This window comes from Poromitra crassiceps (assembly GCF_964638095.1).
Source record: "Poromitra crassiceps genome assembly, chromosome: 10".
Lineage (NCBI taxonomy): Eukaryota > Metazoa > Chordata > Actinopteri > Beryciformes > Melamphaidae > Poromitra > Poromitra crassiceps.
The window spans coordinates 44,361,216-44,379,338 of NC_139631.1; the positions used below are offsets into that span (position 1 = coordinate 44,361,216).

At 48.1% G+C, this 18,123-nt stretch overlaps 1 protein-coding gene across 1 annotated transcript in view; it reads right to left on the reverse strand.

Moving 5' to 3' along the window:
- Window positions 1-18,123, reverse strand: part of LOC310784068 (NLR family CARD domain-containing protein 3-like) — a 90,458-nt gene that overhangs the window by 52,488 nt on the left and 19,847 nt on the right. The gene's annotated exons all lie outside the window — the stretch shown is intronic.

The following is an 18,123-nucleotide window of genomic DNA, read 5'->3' on the forward strand; positions in this document are numbered from 1 at the left end:
CCATCTTCATCCAGACGCAGCTCGGTAAACATGTTCCATAGTCCCTTCGTGGCACCGGAACACTGGGGAATCTCCTCCACAGGGGGCCGGCGTCCGGCCGCTACCCACGCGTTACTGATATCCGCATCCTCCATCTGTCTGCGTTTCCACTCACCCACGTCGACATCCCTGATGGTCATTCTGTCGTCTGTTAGGTCCACATCTGGACACTCCTCCTGTTCCTCCGCCTCTTGCACTCGCTCGTCCTCTCGTCCCCCTCCCCCAGGGGGCGGCGTGTTCAGGGCAGCAGGGACAACACACCCGATAGCGATCTCCACCTCGGCTTTGTGCCCAGCAACCATGGGAGGTGTAGAGCAACTAGGCTGGGCCGACTCCTCCGGCATTAACCCCTCTCGCTCACCTGGAGACACAAGCGTCACTCTCCTGACTGTAACCGCGTTGCAGATTATGTCTCTCACCTCCCTCCGGCTGCTCACATTCTCCCCAGCCTGTGTCTCTCCTCCGTCCTCTACACTCTCAGTGCAGTTTCTGGCCAAATGACCCGGCCTACCGCACGACCAGCAGAGTCTCACCTGCCAGCCGCCTGCACGTCTCTCCTCTCCCGCTGTCCTCTGTTCCTCGACAGCCACTCGACACTCCCTGGCCAGATGCCCAAACGCCCCGCATGTCCAGCAGACACCCGGCCGTCCCCAGTACCGTTGCTCCGCGTACCTGGTCTGTCCCCCGGGACCGCCGCGACACCACCTCGCTAGGTGCCCAGGTTCCCCACAAGTCCAACACAGTCTCTGCGGCTCCTCCGGGCGTTCCCCACGCTGCGTTACCTCTGTGCTCAGCAAGTCCACACGCTGCATGACTTGCCGCAGCATCTGCATCAGCTCCTCTGCCCAGGCAGGCGTAGCTTCCAATAGCCGTCTCACTTCTTTCAACAAACGGGCTTCCATACCCGCAAGCACCGAGCTGATCACCGTCGTCAGCTCCTCTTTCCTCCCGTTCACCGACGGCCATTCTACGCCGCGCACCATTGCACGTGGTGCTCCTGGCAGCTAGCACACGCAGCTAGCCTCGTAGCAGTTAGCACGCACAGCTAACCTCCTTAGCGTTATACTTCGGTTCTCCTCAGGACGTTCCCATGAAACACCGCTGCCACCAGCGTAGCTGAGCATTAGGCTGCGCTTAGACTTGGATATAAAAATCAATAAACAGAGCAACTCCCATCTTGAACATTCTCATCATGAGACGCCAGCTTTATTATTCTTCCCGTTCTCTCATCTTCCAGCCTCAAGTTCCCCACAACAACAACCACCCACACTTCAGTTTCCGGCCTTCAACATAAAAGCCTACCGTGCTGCCTAGAACGTAAACCTAAATTACATAGCATAGCACCTTCATAAAAATAGCTTACACACCTTTATTTTTAGGTCAGATCTTTTAGACAGCAAATATTTCATTATGCATGAGCTATGTGACATTTCACTTCCTGTACCTAATGACTGTTTCCCCATCAATGCTTCAACAGCCAGTTTCCTTGTTTAGTTACGATTGTAAACAAATGCACGTCCACGGCACATGGATCAGCTGCCGTCAACAGCAATAGCCTACTTGGCTACACTATTAGCATAACCGCTAACGGCTACACAACATGTCGTCCTGCAAACCCGCAAAATTAAATTCTTTACAAGAGACAGTACTTCTGCAGCTTGGAGAAAGTTTGTGCTGAGAGCAGCCATTTTCCACCAGCATTCTGCAAACACCTGCCCTACTCTGCCTCTGATTGGCTAGTATGTTGCCTTCCTTGTTTGGGATTGGTCAGGTTTTAAGCATGAGTAGTGTCCTCTAGAGAGAGAGTGGCGTCAGCGGAGGACCACAATGTGTGACTCATTAGCTAATGAACAGCCAGGAAAGAGTCTCATGCTACTTTTGAATGCTAAAATAAAGCTGATAATGTACAATTTGATTCAAGAAAAAAAAACTTTCTAAGTACAACACAAGCTGTCCATTTTGCTGCAACTCGACAGTGCTGCTTAATCCAGGACCTTACTTCCTGGAACTCTTGAGAGTAAAAAACTGGTCCATTGGAGTGGAGTGACAGATTTTATTTCACCAGAGGCTGAAGGCAGCAAAACAAAAGACTGCTGGAAATAATAGGAGAGTTTGGGAAATAATGTTACACACAAGAGGGTAAGCTCCACAAAACTGGTAGCCAGAGAGACAGTAAATACATATTTTAAGTAGAGCCTCCTACTGGTCCTCCAACACCACTTCCAGCCTTAGTCTGCCATCCAAGGAGTATCCACAGCCAGTCATGTAACACAGGAGCCACAGGTGCTGGCTAGATGTATACTAATTTAGATAAGATATCTGAATGAGACTGGGTTCTATGGGGTTCTATAGGTACCCACGAGACTCCCCACTACAGACATGCCCACGTTATGCTAATCCCATGCATTCATTTTAAATGTCATACCTAATTACTATAGGACGGTTATGATAATAAATGGTGATTTGTTCAGAGCTTTGTGACAATGATTTGTAAAAGGAGCACTAAGTAAAAGCTTTTAAGCTAATTTACTTGAGTAGCCTATAAATGCTGTTAAGTTGGGTTCAAATGCAATTTGAATGAAATTAGCCTCTTGTTGCATGATATTGTGTGATTCATATTGAAATATGTCTCTGTTTATCACTATGGAACAGGTCTGACATATTATGTTGGAAAGTCTTAGAATACAAATGTTCCAATGGCATCTAAGGTCGCTTTCACACCGACCTCGTTTGGTTTGGTTGAATCGCACTAGAGTTTGTTTTCCCTCTTGGTGCGGTTCGTTTGGGCAGGTGTGAAAGCAGCAATCGAACTCTGGTGCGCACCAAAAACGAATCAAACAAGCAGCCCGAGACCTGCTGAAAGAGGTGGTCTCGGTGCGGTTCCAAACTAACTCTAGTTACATTTACATTACATTACGTCATTTGGCAGACGCTTTTATCCAAAGCGACTTACAATAACACATTTTTTGTCAGCAATAGAGCAATCAACTATGGAGCACAGTCTATGACAACTACAACTTCTGAAGGAACAGTGGTACAAGTTTAGGTTAGTGGTACAAGTTTTTTTTTTTTTTTTTTTTAATAAGGAAAGAGAGAGAACGAAGTTAGATCAAGAAGGGCCCAGATGGAGCCTCTAGTGCATTTCGTTTGTGGTATGAACGTTTGTTTATTTGTTTATTAAAAAGGATCCCCATTAGCTGACGCTTAGGCGTCAGTAGTCCAGGACAACAAGTATATTACATGTCATACAAACAATGAAATATAATAATAATAAATATAGCCGCAATCGGCAATACCAGGGGTTCAAGCCTATTGCCCCTGAAGGGGCTTGAATATCTGTATCTTAAATATCTGTATCTTGAATAACTGTATCTGTATCTGTCACCCAGGTCAGCAGTTGACCTGGGTGGATCGATCTCTTCTAAAAAAAAAGTGTAGTCATCTGTAGGTCAGCAGTTGACCTGGGGAAATGTCATGCAATTGAGCAAAGTCAGCAATAGAAAAACATGGAAGGGTGATTAGGCCACAAGGTGAACCCGTTTTTCGTTTCATCCCGTTCCGACCCATGTGGCACTAAATACTTTTTACTTCATTCGAAAGATCTATTGGTTCTGAGTGTGTTGTTTTCTGTTACTTGAGAAGTTGCGATCAAGAGGGGAGATTGGGTCGGAGCGTTAATTGATTTAGCCTCCGACACTAACTACATAACTCACCAGGCAGCAGAGAGGCTTGGTCTAACCAGTGAACCAATCACGCTGGTTGTGTATGGTGTAGGCGGAATGGAGACGAGAGTGGACACTAAGAGGTACTTTGTGAGCATAAAAGCAACAAAGAAGGGGACTTGGCAGCTCCATGAGATGCTCTGCTATGGACTAGACGAGATCGCCAAAATAGGCCAAGCAGTGGACTCGGAGCGTTTGGAGAGGTTCTTCCCGGGCGCTGTCAAACCGGGGGAGCTGATCCGCCCAAAAAAGGTTGAGCTGCTCATCAGTACCCGGGAAGGCCGTCTTGCACCCCAGCGGATGATGCGGTGCGGAGACCTGGTGCTGTGGGACGGTCCGCTTGGCAAGACAGTCAGCGGCATGCACCCAGAACTGTTCGAGGACATTGAAGTGACTGCGCGTCACTCATCGACCCACTTTGCATGCTCTATGAGGGCGGAGTCCAGGAAAGTCGAGGTACTCCATAACTGCCTGGAGCTAAAGAGCAGCAAGGGGGTCGGAACCACGGCGGCGAGCAATGCTGAGGTCGTGAAGTGGCTGCAGTGGGACAGCATTGGTGCCGCTTGTGACCCCGTGTGCGGTGGTTGCCGCTGTGGACAGTGTGCCCCTGGGGGGAAGGAGATGACTCTTGCTCATGAGAGAAAATTAGAAATCATCAGAGGAGGACTGACCTTCAACGTGAGCAACGCTCACAGTGACAAGCCCCACTGGGACGCCAGGTACCCCTGGAAGGAGAACCCTGCTACCCTGCCCAACAACCGCAAAGCTGTTGAGGCGACGTTCCTGAAATCAGAGAGGCGCCTCGAAAGAGACCCGGTGTGGAAAGGAGCCTACACCAGGCAGGTACACGACATGGTTGCCAGGGGGGGCGCGGTCAAGCTCACCAGAACTGTGTTGGACAATTGGAGCGGAGCTGTGTGGTGGGTGAACCATCTGACAGCACCTAACCCACACTCTGTTTCCACACCGGTAAGGCTTGTCTGGGACAGCAACCAGGAGTTTAGATGTGTGAGCCTAAATTCCATTCTGCTGAAGGGCCCGGACGTCCTGAACCCTGCGGTGTTGCTTCGTTTCCGAGAGGGGCTGCACGCGGCGATCGGTGATGTAGCCAAAATGAATAACTCTGTGTGGCTGGAGGATCAGGAGGTGCACGTCCACCGCTTCCTGTGGAGAGACTCTCCGGCCGAGGACATCGAGGATTACGTCGTGGTGCGGGTTAACATGGGCGATAAGCCAGCCGGCTGCATCGCCCAGGTAGCCATGCGCGAAACCCATCTGCCACAGTTTACCCACATGGTGGAAGAGAAAAGCGTCATCGTGGACAACGCATACGTGGACGACATGCACCCTTGTGTCCCACAACAACCCCCAGAGACTAAGCGAGATCCTGGTGGGGGTTGAAGCCATACTCGCAACCGGGGGGTTTTACTTGAAGCCCTGGGTGCGGTCTGGCCAAGGTGGGAGGCAGGGGGTTGTCCCCGCTAAACCAGAGACTATCGTGTTGCCTAACCAACTTCGAGCAGAAGACAACAAGGCTCTGGGAGTTGGTTACAACGTGAGTGAAGACAGTCTCTTTCTTATGGTGGCCATTAACTTCTCCACAAGGAAGAAGAAGATGTGCACCGAGCTCGACCTCACCGTGAAAGACGTAGAGGAGAAGACACCTGATCCCCTTACCCGTCGCACATTGCTGAGCCAGGTAGCTGGACTTTATGACCCCCTTGGCCTGGCGACGCCCCTAAAACAAAAGGGCGTCATTCTAGTCCGGAGGGCCTTTCAGGAGGCCGGGACATTGCCCAAGGATACGTGGGACCAGCTGCTGTCTAATGAGCTACGCGAGAAGGCGATCAAGCTCTTCAAGGACTATGCGCGGTTGAGTACCATCTCTTTCCCTAGGAGTATTACACCTTTGGTTGGGAGGGTAGACCCTGGGGGATTACATTCTCCGATGGCAGCTGTGACTCCTCTGCGGCGGTGCTCTACCTGCTCTGGGAGACCCTGGGCGGGGTTGAGACGCGGCTGGTGGAGTCAAAGGCCAAATTGACTCCCCTCGACCAGAAGGGCGAGGCGGTTAAAGCGGAGATCTGCGGGGCCGTCTTTGCCACACGCCTGAAGGGGCACATGCTGAAGCATGGACGTTTAGAAGTGGAAAAGTGGTATCACTTTGTGGACAGCCAAACTGTGCTGAGAGCGATCCAACGAGAGAATTATGGGTTCCAGACCTTCTTTGCTAGCCGTGTTGGTGAGATACAGAAGGCTGGACCAAGCCGGTCCCGTTCAGTGAAGCCGCTGCATGTTAGATCGCCGCTCTGGCGGTTGAATCCAGTATTAGGTCACAAGGGCCGCCTCCCCATGTTAGTGGATGGGAAAATCACAACCGAAATAATCACTGTAAACGTCAGATCATTTTTTTCCAAAGGTGGTTTGTATCATTTTAGATAGTTATTATCATGCTAATGCCTGTGCAAGTGGTCATTTTTCTGATCAGTTTGTTTTTAAGTAGTTATTTGACATATAAAAAGGGATAAAAATGGCTGATTGACAGCTGTGGCAGCCAGTCTCAAGCCGTCATTGGCTGGACAGGCTCTTCACATTATAGAACTAGCGTTAGTTTGACATAGACAGGACACAGTGCTGCTTTATGCTTTCATGTAACGCTGCCTCGACTGGAGGTCTGGGTGGCTCTGCTGGGTGTGTGGGCCAGGACAGAGGCTCTTAGCACGGGTACGGGGAGGCTGTGCTGGCTACCAGACATATCAATGGAGCGCAATAAAAGTAACATTGTTTTGAGAAAGGTGCGCGAGGAATTAACGTTGGTTGGGGACTGAAGTAAGTTCCGAAAATATGTGTGTTTTATAAATTACTCCAGCATTTTTAACATAGCAATAGCGTTAGCCGCTTTCGCTAGTCTGCTGTTTTTCGTTATTTATCGGCTTAACCCTAGAACACTAACGTCGGGTGATTTTCACCCGGACAATTTAATTCACGTGATTTTCATTGTCTTGCTGCTGTCTGAGGTGGGCGGGTCCTTAGGTACCTTCAGGATGCTCACTGACGTCATTGAATGTAGGTTTGTTTCCCTGCTCCCATTCATGGTTTTTTCTACCGGCTACGTGTTCGGGTGATTTTCACCCAACGTTAGTGATAGAGGGTAAAACATCTTCGGGTTAGGGTTAATGGTATTGTGGTGACTTTTTTTTTTTTTCACCAAACAAGTCCCATGAATGGGTGGACCGAAGGAGAAGTTGGGAGCTCCTGTTTTTTTTTTTTTGGGGGGGGGGGGGGGGGGTTTATAACGATTACCTAATTTTTCCCAAATTTGACATATTTTTCCCCCCATAATAAACTTTTTTGTGTTTTTTGTGATATTTCACATTTAAAAACAAAAGAAGAGTACCTCAATTTGCCATGTATTGTTGTACTTTAAGATATTTTGATGAGAAGTATGTTTTATGGGGTATATTGCATCGGGTGAAATACACCCAACGTTAGTGATGGTGTGACTTTAAATCACGTTAGTGTTCTAGGGTTAATATTACTAACTTAACAACCGATAACGATAGCTGGAATAACACAATAATATACACATATTTTCAGAACTTACCAGGTTGTCCAACTGCCAGGAAATGTGTTTTATAATGTTAACTCCCGTCCCGGGTCAGATGAGGCCTAGTACACAAGCACCAGCCATGAGCTAAACGGTAACGAGTTAGCCGTTAGCGTCACATAAACAGAGGTTTTATTTTTGGTATTAAAGCAACAAACGTTTTTATATGGATATCTCAGAGAAATGCTTTGACTGTGGGGATGGTCGTTCTTCACAAGCTCCTTTCTTAGCTGTTGTAAGGATATAGTTAACAAAGACGAGACTAGGCAGCTAGGCTAACGTTACCACTGAGCTATATTAAATGGAACGTTACAGGCTGTGCTACCGCACTATACCAGTAAACAACGTAGCGTAAAGCGTCAAGGTTAGATTTGTAAAACCAACATTTGCTCCAAAAGGAATTAAATCATAACGTTAATCAAAATGCCATGGAAACATTAGGCTAGCTTAATCAACACAGCAATCCCCCCAGTGAGGCTGAGGGTGAGTGAGTGAGGCCTGCCTCCACTTCCGGCCCGGGCTGAGAGTGCTGAGAGCACTCAGCAGTCAGCCGCAGCCCGGAGGTCTGAAATATCCGACAACCAAAATCAGATTTTCGTACAGGCGTCATTTTGATAAACTGATCTCATAGTGGGAATCTTCCTGGTTACTTTTGGCGAGACAAAAAATATTACAACTTAAAGTGTCATATTTACAGAGCTAGACTGTATATAAATACACAACACACTGTGCGCATTCTAGAAACAGCAGCTCTACATAAGAAAGTTCAGAGGGGCGGGGAGCTCTCAGAGGTTCTAAATCAACGGAGCTACTGTGCAGACTCTGGTTATCTTGATCTGACAAGATTTTGGCTTCAATAGACAATACAGGCAGGAGATGGAGATCCTCTCTCCATTTTTATTTAGCTCAATGGACTGGACCCGTAACTGACTGGTGGTGGGTTCCCGGTCAGTATAACGTGGCCGATCTAGTCACAAGAGGGTGTTACCCTGAACAGCTTGACGGGGACTCCCTGTGGCAGAAAGGTCCAGAGTTCTTGACCAGACCAGTGAAGGAGTGGCCCATAAATCTGCTGCAGATGTGGCCGCCGGTACCAGGGAGATCGTGAGCAATCTACAGAGAAAAGCTTTCTCTGCCGTCGTGACAAGAGCCCAGGCGAAGAGGTCGTCAACTCCAGTCGGGGCCATCATTGGGGGAGGTGCAACTGCAGAGTCTTCTCCGGCCGGTGCCATGGGGGCCCCTCCAGGTGGTGCTCCAGGGTCTGCGGCGGCGGCCCTTGATGTCTGCAGTCCGAAGAGGTTTTGGGGTTCGGCTCTCATGGGTCAGATGGACATTTCGACGTACGAGACCTTAACCAAACTCTGTGGGGCCGTGGGGTGGGTCTGCAGAGCTGTGCTCTCATTTAACGGGATTCGAACTGGCAAGCGAGTGCGGTGGGAGGCAGCGCTCACAGTCAAGCAGCGCGAGGCTGCGTTTCAGGACTTATGCCTCACTGCCAAGGTTGGGAAGGGTGTCCTTCCCCACTACAACTCTTAACCAACTCGTTGTGAGCAAAGATAATGAGACGGGCCTCTTGCTATGCCGCGGCCGTGTCCAGACGGTGGACGAGGAGATTCCCGGGGTTACGTTGATCCCCTACAAAGAGCGCATCAGCACCCTTCTCACCGAGGAAGCACACCGGGCCAACCATGAAGGCGTTGCCGGTACCCTCCTTCGGATGAGAAAAAGGGCCTGGGTGTTACAAGGCCCTAGGACCGCCCGCCAAGTGGTTGACTTTTGTGTACACTGCCGGAAGCGCAGAGCCAAGCTGGGCACTCAAGTAATGGGCAATCTTCCCCCTGCACGCACCAGACCAGCAGCGCCCTTTGAGTATACCACACTGGACTTGTTTGGCCTGTACACGGTCAGGGACGCGGCGAGGCGGAGGGCGAAGATGAAGATCTGGGGTGTAGTATTTAGTTGCATGGCATCGAGAGCGGTCCATGCAGACTTGGTGGAGAACCTGTCGACTGAGGGCTTTCTCAAAACATATCAGCGATTCACCGCCTTGAGGGGTCATCCCCAGAAGCTCTGGTCCGACATGGGGACCAATTTTGTTGGGGCCAAACCAGCGCTGGAGGATCTCTACAGCTTCCTGGCGGGCATCAACAAGGAGGATGTCCAGGGGAGAGCAGCGACTGCCGGGACTGACTGGGCGTGGGAGTTTAGCCCTGCAGACTCGCCGCATCGGAATGGAGCAGCGGAGGCAGCTGTCCGTGTGTTGAAGAGAGCACTGAGCAGCGTGGGTGAGGAGGGTGACCTTACCACCTAGGAGTTTCAAAACCCTCCTCTACCTGGCTGCCAACCTCTCCAACGAAAGACCGATCGGGGCGAGAGCTTAGGTTCAGGATGAGACTGTGGACGTTGTGACGCCCAACTCTTTGCTATTGGGACAAGCGGGGCCCAATGGCGATACCCGTGGATTTGACTTCCCTACCTACCCGTTCAGTCGTCTACGAGCTGTTCAGGTGGAGGTAGACAAGTTTTGGAAGCGCTGGAGTCAATTGGCTGGCCCTCACCTTTTCGTTCAACAAAAATGGCATGCTCCGGCCAGAAATGTCGCTGTCGGGGACCTGGTCTGGGTCGCAGACCAAAACACCCTTCGAGGTCGTTTTAAGCTGGGTCGGGTGGTGGAGGCGTGTCCGGATGACGAGGGCGTTGTCCGGGACGTCAAGGTGAAGACTTGCCATAGTCTCCCCATCAGCCTGTGCCAGGCGAAGAAGGACAAGGGACCCTGTCCTTCCTCCCTTCTCCACAGGGACGTTAGGAGATTGGTGGTGTTACTGCCAGTGGAGGAACAAGGAGGGGCCACGCTGGCTCCTCAGAGTGCCTAAGGGACACTAACAGTGGAACCAGAGCTGTCCTCAGTGTGCTGTTATATTGTGCGTTTTCTAACCCTTTTTTCCTTCTATGCAGCACCGTTGTGTTAATTGTTTATTGTGGCCTACTTGTTCAATGACCAGTAGCCCAGGTGGGAGGTGTGTTGTTTTCTGTTACTTGAGAAGTTGCAAAAAGTAAAGTGTTGTAGTGGAATAGTGACCTCGTGTGGTAGTAGTGGTCACTCACACTTTATTATTCTTGTGTTGATAAGTACTGCTTCTTTTCAGGGGTGGTAAATCCAAAATGTATGGGAATGCAACATATCTTTATGAGAAGTGATTATTTTCATTAATGGTGTGGTCATATTTCATACTGTGTAACGTTGGAGTGCATATTTGTTTACGTTTGATGGTACGTCAGGTATTCTCAGTTGCGCATGCGTCGACTGGCTGACTCCTCATATGCCATAACGTTATTGTTCTGATTGGTATGCGGAGCTGGTAAGAAAAACGAGACGTTATAAATAATAATATTACATGTGTGTTGGTACCATTAACGTGTTCGGGTATGTGTCTTATACACTCGATGCCATAACCATGTTGCTAATGTTGTTGTTGTCTGTGTATTTGTGTCTTTACAGTCGATTACCTGCTGGCAACCGATCTGACCACTGTACACAGTTTAGCTTAGCATAGCATGTATGAATGAATGTGTGAGTGTGAATAAACAGTAAAAGACAATTGAGTTTTGCTTGGAGTAATACACCGTCACCAGTTCAGAACGCACCCCGTGCGGAGGGAATTTATTGTATTAAAGTAGTTAGTGCAGTAAAAACCGTACACTGAGTGTGAGAAAAAAAGTTCTCCACGTGAAATCTGGCAGTTTTTTTTTTATTGGCGTTTGCGGTCGGCAATAGTCCTTCCCTCGCGTAGTTACATTGTTGATGAGTGACAAGGCTCGGCGTAATGATCCGTATCACGTGCTCCCCGCTATACCAATCGGGTGGCCGCTTTTCTGAGGAATCATAGTAAATAAACAAGATGGCAGCCCCCTCGTCCTCTACATTGAACTGGGAAGAAGAGGAATGTCGAGCTATAGCTCATTCAAAACTACGTAAAAAATTCAAGAAACGATGCTATATGCATCTCGTGTGTCAGTAAGGAAAGAGGGAGTAAAAGATTTTACCAGTACACGGTGGGATACATTTAGAAACATCGCCAAGCGGTGGCTTGCCTTGCAAGGGGACAGCAAGAAATAGCAGAGTCGTATAAACATTGCATAGAAATCGACTTTGAGAATGTTCCTGAAGATGCTGGGTTCCACTTTACCCCGCTAGCCGGGCGCTTCTGGCTCATACGAGCGCATTAGCGCCCGGCGAACGTCACGCATTTTCCCATTTTACACTGTGACATTTTCACGTCTAGGTCTAAATGCCGGCTCCTACCTGAGTCTTCACATGAAGTGAAGACGCTATCCGATGTAAAACATCCTCTTCTTTTAATGACACCTAGTTGTTGCATCCAAAGTGTTGCATAAAATCCACTTTTCTGTCTCTCAAAAACCGAAAAGCATTTATCTGGAGCACCTCGAGCGAGCGGAAGTCGTTGTTCCGGGTTGCTTCAGATCAGAGAAGAAGAAGAAGCGGTGAGTTGTGAGTTTGCAGTTGAGGGGGGTGGGGGTGCTGTTTTATTGTAGGAAATTACTGTTCAGATGTTTCAGGTCAGAAAATATTAGCTTCAGAGTCAGTGATTTGCTTGAAATGCTTCATTTCACAAAAGGCTCATTATCTCAGCTTCTAGTCTGAAACGTCTGTTTTTGGTGAAATCAACCTATCTTATCCGGCTGATAACGGAAAATGATATCAATAAACTTTTTTTTGCTGATGATACAATAGAGTCTCATCGTTCTTTGTGCGTGTTCGGTGTTTACCGTAATTGTGTAATATCACACAATATTCTGTGGGCCTCGAGAAATCACTGAAAACGCTCTGAAACTCTGGCACTGGGAGCGTCCGTTCTCCAAAAGTGGCTGGCACTCAATGAGTTAACTGTGTGACAGGCTATATATGAAATAAAATATATAAAAATATTCTATATAAAAGCACAATGGCAGCAAAAACATGCCTCTCAATTGAGTATGTAATAGTTGACACAACACATGTAATGTTATTGTAGTTGTCAAATCTGAGTTCTTCTGGGTTGTGTTTTATCAGACAAATAAACAGTAAAGACTCCTAGGATTAGGGCAAGAATATCAGGACAAGCCAATCAGAGCCAGCGTAGGCTGTGTATCTTGTCAATAAGTACAGTAACATGAGTATTCTCCTTCATATTCGAGACAAAGTGTGTCCTTGGAGGTGCGGTACCACAATAATTGTTACCGACAGTACACCAGATTCTTGATGAGGACTACTCCTGACACCTCAGAAGAAAAGTGAGTATTATATTCCATTATTATCAATTAGTGATTGCCTCACATTATTGCAGATTTAAGAAGTGAAGCATTGACCATCTATATCAGGGGTATAAAACCTACGGCCTGGGGCCCAGAACCAGCCTGCCAGAATGTCCAATCTGGCCCATAGGCTGACTGTGTGATGTGTAGCTCATCATTGCACTGAGAATCCTTCAATCAAATGTGTAGCATACAAGTATTCATGATCTGTAAATCACAAAACTATTTCCGGTGCCCTTGAAAATGTGTTCTTAAAATGTGGAGGTGTTTGACATCCCTGAGACATAGTCTGTATATTGTCTGTCTGTAGACACACACAATCTACACAATAATATATATTTTCCATTTTAACGTTTTCTTTCAGAAATGAGTCCTTCGATGCCAGCTACAAGATCTTCTGTGAGAGGATCATCCGCGAAAGGATCATCGTAAACCAAGAGGTGCTGAGAATGAACCAGCTACGAAAGATGTTTCTATATCTTGTGAAGAAACATCAAAATCTTGATGCTTCAAACTACAGGTAATTTTAAATATTGGCTCTTTGGCAGCTCTAGAAAAAATATTTATACAGTACAAATTTTCATTTGTATTTCTTTCTCAAAACATTTTCAATATAATATAAAAAATATATTGATTTAGCATTTCGGGATATTTTGCAAGTGAAAAATAAGCACAGATTCTGTAGTGTCCCATGGTGTTCGTTGTGTTCATCCTTGACTGACTGAGTGAATAAATGACTGACATCGCCCTGTGATGCCCTCGCTTGTCTCGGATAAATTTATATATTTATTTGTTATGATCAAATTGACTGCCTCGCCTGCCCTGCAGCTCACATAAGCAGTCAGCTGCGTGGCTTCGCCTGCTTTACTGGCATGCGCAGCACACAATTGCTCAACTTTGCATCACTGATGACACCACTCACTGATGACATCTGATGACATCACAATGTCTATAACATCATCAGTGCCTATGACACCATCAGTGATGGCATAAGATGACATCATCAGCAGGACAAAAATATAAACAGAACAGACAGCCCCTTTTATATATAGATATAAGTATATAGAGGAGCACTTTATACTTTGTGAATAGAACAGTATAAACCCCCAATACAATAGACAATAGATAAAGTTAACCAAATATTTCAAAGGTGATGATTTTACAAATTCAATCTTTTGGTATCAATATGGCGTCAACTCTGCCATTGGTCAGCTTGGCCAGTTACTTTGAAATTGCACAGGGTTAGTTCAGACCCTAAAGTGGGTCTCTACCAAGCCCATTTAGAAGTCACCTGTCATGGAATTTTTAAGCAATCATATTTTATAACCTGTATATATGTACATGTGTGTAAAATTGGTTTTCAATGTGAATATATATTGATTCATACCCTTGTGATCATCTTTCACTATATTGTATGTTGCAGACAAGATACATTGAAGAGGAGGCTGGCCCATGATTTTCCCCAGCTGGTGTTTCACTCCCCCCGCAATCGCAACATGTGCGAGATGGTTTTTGTTGAGACAATGTCCGCAGATAAGTTGATAGACAGGCTACCTCATACAGAGTCAACTGAGGTTAGGGCTAACCCTAACCCTAACCGACAGACCCCCAGTTGATATGGTTTTTGTTTATCTGATTCAAATGTGAATATTTTTATTGCTAGATATGATTTTGTCCAGAATTACATGGCTATCTGTGTCGTAGGTTGATACTGTACATGACAGTGCAAATATGATCAAAATCTTGTAGTAATCTTTACATTCTCTGAAGTGTTCTTGTAAATGAAACGATGGTGACATTTGATAATTCATGGATTTGCCATTTAATTTCCTTCCTCTGATTACAGTGTCAACTGAACATTTTATTTATTTTATTTATTTAACCAGGTAAGTCATTAAGAACAAATTCTTATTTACAATGGCGACCTGGCAATGTGATGTGATGTGATGTGAATTTGATGTGTAATACAGCTGTGTTTTTCCAAATTTACCATGTGTATGTTTCATTTTGCTTGGTGTCAATCACTGAAGTTTTAAATTCACAATTGGCTATACTAATGCACAATACTTGTCTTAGATGGTGTAAATTTAACAATGATGAAGTTTGATAATTCATGAATTTGCTGGGGACCTCCTGTAACCCCCTCAAAGACCACTGGTGGTTCCCGGACCCCACGTTGAGAACCACTGTTGTAATGAATGCAAGGCTGAGACATTCAGGGACATTAACACATAATTTCATACCATATTTCAATCATGAGAGACCAGAGGGTAAGGTTAATCAGCAAGCTTTATTAAAGTATGGCATGGCGATAGGATTCATGGCCTGAAGCGGTATGGCATTAATTCTGATGGCGTGGCAGCATGGCAACTGATTCTTTGGCGTAGTGACTCTGTGGCAAGATGCCTCTCTTCTTGAGGCGGGAGGGCATCTGCTCGGAGAACCCCCCCCCCCAGTAGGGGATTCTTCGGGAGTCAATACATTGGTGGTGGACTGGGGAGGTGGGTGGGGTGAAACGCGGCTTCCAGAGAAGGAATTAGATCAGCTTAGTGCAGCGGCTAGAGGACAGGGAACAAGGACTGTGGTGCGCCCGGCGTGGCTATAAATACTGCCGCGTCATAGCCTCGGCACTGACGACATTAACGCCGTCACCTAGGCAAGTGCGTCACGCGAACGTCACGCTGGGATTACTGCACTGACGACATTAACGGCGTCACCTAGGCAAGTGCGTCACGCGAACGTCACGCTGGGATTACTGCACTTGTCGTCACGCTAGGATTACATGTGATGCTGAGGTCGCTATGTCTCTAGATTACGTGTGGCGTGAGGCAGCGTGTCTGGTCTTCGTCTTGAAACTAGGTCGAGACCACCATTTCAATCATGAGAGACCAGAGGGTAAGGTTAATCAGCAAGCTTTATTAAAGTATGGCATGGCGATAGGATTCATGGCCTGAAGCGGTATGGCATTAATTCTGATGGCGTGGCAGCATGGCAACTGATTCTTTGGCGTAGTGACTCCGTGGCAAGATGCCTCTCTTCTTGAGGCGGGAGGGCATCTGCTCGGAGAACCCCCCAAAAGAGAGAAACCTGAAAGGCCAACCGGTCTGCTCGCCTCGCGATACAGCGGGCGCTGGGCGGAAGGCGACGCTTGTCGCCGACCGGTTGGCTCGGCAACTTACGGAACCATTGACCGGGCGAGGCCGCCGCGATGCGCGGGCGCGGGATGATCGACCAGTCCGGCATGATTCGGCGTTGGCATAGTTCGGCGAGGGCATCTGCTAGAATAGGGAACCCCCCAAAAGAGAGAAACCTGAAAGGCCAACCGGTCTGCTCGCCTCGCGATACAGCGGGCGCTGGGCGGAAGGCGACGCTTGTCGCCGACCGGTTGGCTCGGCAGCACGGCGACTTACGGAAACCATCGACCGGGCGAGGTCGCCGCCCGGCACCCAGAACACTTGCAGGCTGCTCGACACCTAGAACACTTCGAGTAGATTACTGGGGTCTGAATTAGTGGGGAGACTACAGGCTGCTCGACACCTAGAACACTTGCAGGCTGCTCGACACCTAGAACATTGACAGGCTGCTCGACACCTAGAACACTTCGAGTAGTCTACTGAGGTCTGAATTAGTGATGCTGAATTAGTTATGTGACTACAGGCTGCTCGACACCTAGAACACTTGCAGGCTGCTCGACACCTAGAACACTTCGAGTCGTCTACTGAGGTCTGAATTAGTGATGCTGAATTAGTGATGTGACTACAGGCTGCTCGACACCTAGAACACTTGCAGGCTGCTCGACACCTAGAACACTTCGAGTCGTCTACTGAGGTCTTGCTGAATTAGTTATGTGACTACAGGCTGCTCGACACCTAGAACACTTGCAGGCTGCTCGACACCTAGAACACTTCGAGTCGTCTACTGAGGTCTTGCTGAATTAGTTATGTGACTACAGGCTGCTCGACACCTAGAACACTTGCAGGCTGCTCGACACCTAGAACACTTCGAGTCGTCTACTGAGGTCTTGCTGAATTAGTTATGTGACTACAGGCTGCTCGACACCTAGAACACTTGCAGGCTGCTCGACACCTAGAACACTTCGAGTCGTCTACTGAGGTCTTGCTGAATTAGTTATGTGACTACAGGCTGCTCGACACCTAGAACACTTGCAGGCTGCTCGACACCTAGAACACTTCGAGTCGTCTACTGAGGTCTGAATTAGTGATGCTGCCTCAGCGTTGAGATTTGAATCGAGCCCCCTCGGTTTTGAGATTTGAATTGAGCCCCCCCCCTGACTACAGGCTGCTCGACACCTGGAACACTTGCAGGCTGCTCGACACCTAGAACACTTCGAGTAGTCCACTGGGGTCTGAATTAGTGGGGAGACTACGGGCTGCTCGACACCCGGAACACTTGCAGGCTGCTCGGCACCTAGAACATTCACAGGCTGCTCGACACGTAGAACACTTTGAGTAGTCTGCTGGGGTCTGAATTAGTGGTGTGACTACAGGCTGCTCGACACCTAGAACACTTGCAGGCTGCTCGACACCTAGAACACTTTGAGTAGTCTACCGTGGTCGGAATTAGTGATTTGTTGCGGGCTGTTCAACGCCGAACACTCGCAGGCTGCTCGACACCTAGAACGCTTAATCAGTTAGATCGACACCGATTCGGGGAGTCCACCACCAACGAAATGCGAAGTAACAAGCTATTGCGAGGAATGCAGGAATGGATGCCATGCTTACCATATGACGCCTAGGGGAGGAGAGATCTTTGGGCAGACAATATGGCGGCCTGCTCTGGTCGGATGTAGGCAGCGTAGGCTGACGAGGACCAGCGGCCCATATTTTAGCGACTTACGAAAACCACCGACCGGCTTGGCCTCGGCGATACGGTGGCCGCTGGATAGAACGAGCACTTGTTCGCCAAGCAGCTTACGTCGGCGCGCTCAGTCTCTACAGCGACTTACGAAAACCGCTGACAGGCTTGGCCTCAGCGATACAGCGGGCGCTGGGTGGAGCCGGTTTACTGCGGCGCGCTGTATTAACATTTTGGACTCACTACAACCTAGACCGGCTCCAGTGACTTACGCGCACGCGGCACTGGAAGGGGAACGCTTGTTCGACCGGCTTACTGCGGAGCATTACCACTGCTGCACCTGGCTTGATTCTGAGCATTACTACTGCTGCGTGACGCTGGAAGAGGAACGCATGTTCGACCGGCTTACTGCGCAGCCTTATACTGTTGCACCTGACTTACTTCGGAGCATAACTACTGCTGGCGCTATAGCTTTAGCACCCCCCGGCGCTATAATATAGTATATAATATAATGATGCATTTAGGATTTTGCTCAGGATAGTATATAATATAATGGTGCATTTAGGATTTTACCCAGGCATCCGAGATGGACGGTGCTAGCCATGTGTTTGTGAGCAGTAATGTGCT